Genomic DNA, 7338 nt, shown 5'->3' on the forward strand with positions numbered 1-7338 from the left:
GGAGAAAATTAAGGGAGAGAAATGTGGGAATAATTAATAATTTCTCATTTATTAGTTAGCCCACAAAAGGGAAATTAGCCAATTAAATAAAATATTTAATTGTGACACAAGACATAGAGTAAATGAATAAATTCATTTATCCTAAGAGAAATATTAGAAAAGGATTAATAATTAAAGAATTAATAAACCTAGAAAGGAGAAAAGGAATGAAATAGGTCAAAACAATGTCATGACACAATTAATCCGATAAATGAATGATGATGATGATGATCAAGAAGATAATTGACAAGGACCAAAATTTTATTAAATTGATAATGGCAGAGACCAATGACAAATTGATCAAAATGTACAATATTGATTTGATAAAGGATGACTGATGATTGACAGGGATCGATGTTAAATCGATCAATATTGATAGAAATTGATAATGATTGAAATTGATAAATGATGATTGATTAACATTAAAAGTCGATCATGATCTGAAATGACAATTGAGATTGACATTGATAACTTAAATTGAAACAACTGAAGGAGAGAGAGTAGAAGAATGGCACAATGTTGACAAATGATAAAGACCAAATGTGCAATATAGAGGAAGTGTTAGTAAAATGCAAAAACCCAAAAAATTAGGTCACACAGATATGTTAAAGTATGAAACCGTAAGAGTTGACCATTTTTTAGTGCCTAAATTTTGCCTCTCTTTGAGACAATGCGATTTTGAGTGTTGTTTCAAAGAACAATAAAAAAATATACCCTAGACAACAATTAGGATATATGTATGCCCCCTTGAGGAATTGGCCTGAAAAATCTAGAATAATGCCAATTTGTCAAAAATAATGCCAGGACCAACCCAAGATGACTTCAAGGATTGACGAAAGAAATGTTAGTAAGAAAAAATTAGACGAACAATAGTTAGTGGTGGAGAAAAACTTTCTTTCACAAATGCACAAATGTAGGTGAGAGCCTTTATTTAATATGGCAAAACGGATGTAGCGCACCATGGTAATGAAGGCCACGGTGAAAATGCAATCCATTTGTGTAAAGGAGACATGTCGCAGACAAGGAATGAGTCAAAATATCCTAAAATTACGTGTGTCAAGGGTTGAGGTATGTGCAACATTAACAAAGCGAACGTACTTATCACAGACACCCAAGACATACTTGCCCCAAAATGCTAGAAACACTCCACAAACATAAGACAAAAACAAAAATGACCATGAACCATCCCGACCACTCTAAATCACTCAGTGACATCATCGAGCAACATAGGAACATGGTCAAAGTTAAATCAATAAAAAGATAAGACACAAATTCAAACAAGTCAAACAAACGTTCTAACCTTCGTTGCCAAAGTGATAATGTTGTGATGGTAGGACAATCATGCATTCTAGTTTCAGGGAATTCAATACCCTGTATAAGACCCATGATAATGTTGACGAAAGGACTGATAATGTTGATGTTGTTCGATTAATGTGACAACCTCAATCATTTTGAATGCTTGGTTTGCTAAATAGTTCATTTGTTGATGCATGATTTGTTAAGTGCATTATTTAATGTGTTTCCATTTGACACTTACTAAAATGTCTATCTATGTATAAAAGGGACAGTTTATTGGTGAAATGAAATGAAAACAATTGTTTTTGGATTTTTTCCAATTTTTAGGGTTTTTGTGAATTTTTATTTTTTTGTGCTTTTTCCAAGACATTTTACAATTTAAAAAAAAAATTTTAGGACATTTTTTCAATTTTTTTGGATTATTTAAGGACATTTTATGATTTTTTTTTGAATTTATTTCAAGATCATATTTGATTTTTAGGGTTTTTTTTCAGGATTTTTCCCCCAATGTCTAGCAAGGCAAGGAGTATGATAGATGGATAAACAAACTTTCTAAAATGTTGGTGGATAGAGGGAAGATAAAGGCCATTTTATTATGGAGACAGGGCAGATTCAATTCCCAAGGGCTATCATGCGATGGAATAAGGGACTAGATATGACAATGTAAAGCAATGAAAGGGCATGAGGGACATGTCAAGAGGTTTTTTAAACCATGTTTGCATTTTACGTCCTTATTTTGGATCAAGATCAAGGGACAAAAAAGAGTGTATGGATAATGATAGGATTATGAATAGGATAAGCAAGATAAAAAATGAATAAGGGACATGGACTGAAGGTTGTGATAGGAAAATGAATAGTGACAAAAGGTTGCAATAAGCCAAGGAATATGGACGAAAGGTTGTAATAAGCCAATGGATAAAGACCCAAAGTTATGATAGACTGAAAGCTATCAATTAGATGCATGACATTCTTGAAGATCCTCATCCTTGTCAAGATCATAGGTGGAAAATAGAATATGGGCATGAGGGATGATAGGATAATTAAGGATATGATAGGGGTATTATAAAATAATGAAGGGCAATAGGACATGATAGGATAATGCAAGATAATAGGATATGATACGACACCACAAATGAAACCTGCCCCCAAGTATGGTATGCAAGAAGATGAAAGATTATGCATGATGTCTGTTTGCCAGGTTTTCATCATGGTACTTTCCCAAGGTGCCTATTTGCCAGGTTTTCACTAGAGGATGAATGATTTTTCTTTACTTTACTTTCTTTTTTAATTTTAATTTTTATCACTTGTTTTCTTTTTGACTTTTGACTTTTTTTGCTTTTTTCACATTTTTTTACTTTGTTGACTTTTCAGAAGAAAATGGACACATGATAAGGGATGGAAGGACTCAAGCATCTTGTTATCTGGATGGTATCTTTGAAAATGGACCATGACATTTAAAATTATTCTCAAAGATGTTGGTTGGATAATGACATGGAAATGAGATGGGACTAAGGCAAGGATTTATGCAAAGGATTGGATAGGATGGAAGGAAGGATGGAAAATATGCATTGGATAATGGATAGGATATTGGAATGTTTGGGCTTGAGTGGATGGGAATGGTGGCAAGATCAACATTGGCACACACCTTGAGGGGTGGACTAATGGAGGAAAAATGGATTTTGGATATTGAGATTTTGATGGATGAAAGGATAGGGTTTTTGGGATATAAAGATCCAAAATGGATGAAGGAGGTGATGGAGGAATAGGTTTTGAAGGTTTGGATAGAGGAATAGCAATTTTGGATGCCAATTTTGATGCTTCTTTAAGATATTGTTCTTCAAGGAGCTAAATAGGAATCCACATGGTTTTTGATTTTTCATGCTTTTGTGGTTCCTTGGAACGCATTGCTTGCACAAGGGATTTAGGAACCCATATAGATTTCTAATTGACTCTATTTTGCTTAGTGGGCCTTTGCGACCTTTTGGATTTTTCTTTTTCTTTTTGGATCATATTTTTCTTTTTTTTGACATGTCAATTAGATTGGACATGTTGATCCTTGAATACATGTGGATTGTTGGACTTATGACATTTATAATTGACATCCAAATTGCTTGGATGGGGAAAGGAATGTGTGTGTGGATAGGAATGAAATAGAGATCTTTTGGATAGGTGGAAGGTACTCAAAGATGTGTGCCTTTGTTGACCTTAAACAAAGGATGAAGGAATATAAGGACCTAAAATTGATGGAAGGGATGAAGGGAAAGGCATATGTTTGGATTTAGGTGGAGGAACACCAACATCTTGAAGATTTTCACTGTGGCCATGACCATTAATAATTTATTTAATATGGAGGGGTTGTTTCTCACGAAGGTCTACCCCTTTTCCTTTATGAATATTTTGACTTGTATGATACTCTTTTCTCTGGGAAGAAGACGTGAGTCCATTATGAGGTGGATATGACATGATGGGATCATGAAGTGAATCAAAATGGACCAAAGTGGAGGAACCCATTGTGTATTTAGGGGGTTCATGAACATCTTGCACCAACATGTTAGAATCATGAGGGGGACTAGGATCAAAGACAAGCTCTGCATGAGATGGAATGGGAGGAATAATGGGATCATCAAAATAAATGAGATCTTGGAGTGTATGTGGAGGATTAGGACATGGAGATGGAGGAATGACAAAATATTGTGATCGACATGAAGCTAAAAGGATACTCTGACCTTGACAAGGAAGAAGATCATTGGATTCCTCTTTAAAGGTGATTTTATCTTGACTGTAAATGAGATTATTAAGAAGAATGGAGGGGACATCTTAATCTTTCTTAACGAGTGGAATACCAATAGGACTTGAAAAGGCATTGTGTTCTTGGATAGGAATAGGGGGATCATCCAAGGAAATGAGATTTAGGTCAAATATAGTATGCAATGGAAAAGTTTTAGGGTCTTGATCTTGATCCATTTCAAGACTTATTTCTTCATGTTCTGAATCATCCTCTTGACATAGGGTTTGACTTTAGACATGCGTGGGGGATTTTGGCAAGGAATAAATTCTTTGACATGAGAGGGATGGACTTTGTATGAGACTCTCTAAAAGAGAAGCATCTAGTGGCATTGAATTTTGCATTTCTAAAGAGTACAAGGGATTTGTATAAAGATATAAATTAACATGTATTTCTATTGCAAACAATTCTTGGGAGGATTCATTATTTGATATATCATTTGGAGGTGATGGTGGAAATTTCTCTTGCGAAGATTTAGGAGATGATATGGCAGGTTCTTGCGAAGATTCAAAAGGTGTAGGAATAGATGCCACTGGAGAGTCAATTTGTTTATGTGGGAATGAGCCATTGCTAGACATAGGTGTATGATTTTGATCTTTCTCAGAAAATTCACTTAGGGCTCTCTTTAAGAGCTTTGTAATAGAAATACCCTTCTTTGGAGACACATTTGAACTCTTGCATGGTTTTGACATGGTTAGGTTTTGATTTTGGGCTTGACTTATTTGAACTTGTTGTGGGACACAATTTGCTTGCTCACATGCAAAGACCCATTGTAGGTGTGTGTTAGTTATGAAAGATCGATGCTCAGGACTTGAGGTCAGGTCTCTTATAATGCGTGGAAAGTATTTTTGAGGATTGCTTAAGATTTCTTGGTCCAAAATTTCCACAAACTTGGGATTATTCATTGCCTCAATAACTTCAAAATTTGTGTATGATTCGTCATCTGAATCTGCCTCTTCTTGGGAATCTGGTAATGATTGAACTCAAATATAACCATAATTTGGATGAAAGATGTATTCACCATCTACCAAGGGTATTTGTAGGTAGGGACCTTGACTTAACTGATTTGAATGAAAAATTGGCGACACATTTGTTGGTGGCATTGGTGAAGCATTACCACATCCTAGTTGCATTGACATAAAAATTGATTAAAAATGTGATGGTGGTCCTAATTGAACGATTCCATACTCTCGTGGCATGTTTGCAGGCAGACCAACGTTTGGATTAAAGTTTGGTTGTATTGTATTGCCTTGTCGTTGGGTTGGATAGAACTGTGATTGCATTGGATTAAAACTTGATTGCATTGTGTTATTCATTGACCAATCATCGATTGATATGTCAAACTTTGTTGCATCATAGGATGTTGGAACCTTGTTTCAATAGACATGTCAATGCAATGCAATATTCACCTATTCTTGAAAACACCAAATCAATATACATATAACTCTATAACATTAATTTTATAGAAATATATCATATCATCAATGTTAGCCATCCAAAAAGCTTAGAGATAGTTAACATAACACATTCAACTATTCTTGTTAAAACACAAAATCAATCTGCCTATAACTTTGTATCATATTACCAATAGATAGACATCCGGGCCACATCCAGACCAGCTACCAAACACAACCAATCATCGAGGATTTCTAGAAAAAAATTGCCAAACCATACACTTCACCATATACTTCTATATTACATCACTTCTAGACCAACATCACCAACATCCTAGACCACAACAATAGATTTGACATCAATGACAACAAAGACTCATATGTGCAACAATCTCTCCCTTTGTCATTGATGACAAAACAAAAATGTTATTTTCCTAAAACTTCTCCCATGATAGAATACTTCTCCCCCTTTGACATCAAAGACAAAGGGCAACTATACTTGCCAAAAACAAACAAAAACAATCATAATAGTAACTCCCCCTATCAAAAATCTTTGAAATAGAAAAGTAACAAACTGAGTACAAATACCTTATGTCATACATTGCCAGGTCAAGTATCCTTAAATTATTTCTTAAAACCCACAATAGAAGAGTTTCATGTACTAATAGTAGTAGAAAGAATTTTATTGTCTCTCACATTCAAGTTATAAATTTACTGCAATATCAAAAATATCTAAATTTATCACAATTTGTTTTACCTATTCAGGATCAACTAGCAATTTGATGAAAGAGAACATTCGTAATTCCATTGCATCCTTAAGACCACATAACAGTTTCATACTCATATCTTTGTCTCTATTGTAGGGATAACTGATAGTGAAAATATTGAACCTTAGATCTCATAGCACCATTACCATCCTTGTAGATATCAAATGAGGGAGCCAACTCAGTAAGTTGACACTCAATGAAGTCTATCTCATCCTTGAATTTCTTTGTAGCAACAAACCACCTTAAGCAATACTAATATAATAATGCAACATTATCTATCATTTTCTTAAAACCAATCAAATTAAGTTTAAGATTCTAATGAGCCCTTGGACATTTCTCTATAATCTTGTTTGCCAAGTTCATCTCTGTACATGATTCATCTAAATCACTATCATCATTCCCAACTGAATCCATATGCTCAGTCAACACTTCTACTAGCACTTCCGAAAGTAAAAAACATTAGTAGGTGTATACACCTAAAAATGGTTTTAAGATAATTAATTAAATAAGCAATTATTTAATTAATCCCCCTTCCTAATTTAATTGAATTCATTAGCAATTTGATTAAATCCCTTTCATCTACTTATTAATAAATCTAAGGATTTATTTAATAGGTTCATTTCAATAGTCCCCTTTGATTAATTAATCTGAATTAATTAATCCTCCTCCCCCCATTTAATTCATTCCTTCTAATCCCCTAATTAATTAAAATAAATAAATTTATGACTTATTGAAAGTTAATTAGCCTTTTCCTATTATTTGAATTTTTAAAATCAAATTACCCACATGCCTCCTACCTTCTAATTGCCTACCTAACCACCTGCTAACCTAACCCATTCCACCTAACCCTCAGTTTAACTAACCCTATCCTATCTTGCACATCCTAACCTCCTTATCCTAACCTTTTATGGGTTGGATATTCTCCCCTTGAGACACATGACACTTATGCCACATGTCTCCTCCCTTGGACACTTACCCTCTTATGAGCAAGGCTCCTTAACACTTATCACCACAAAGATGACAAGTGTCCCTTCCTACAACCTCTTCTCCAGCCTCC

Source organism: Cryptomeria japonica, chromosome 8 (assembly GCF_030272615.1).
Source record: "Cryptomeria japonica chromosome 8, Sugi_1.0, whole genome shotgun sequence".
NCBI classification, from domain to species: Eukaryota; Viridiplantae; Streptophyta; class Pinopsida; order Cupressales; family Cupressaceae; genus Cryptomeria; species Cryptomeria japonica.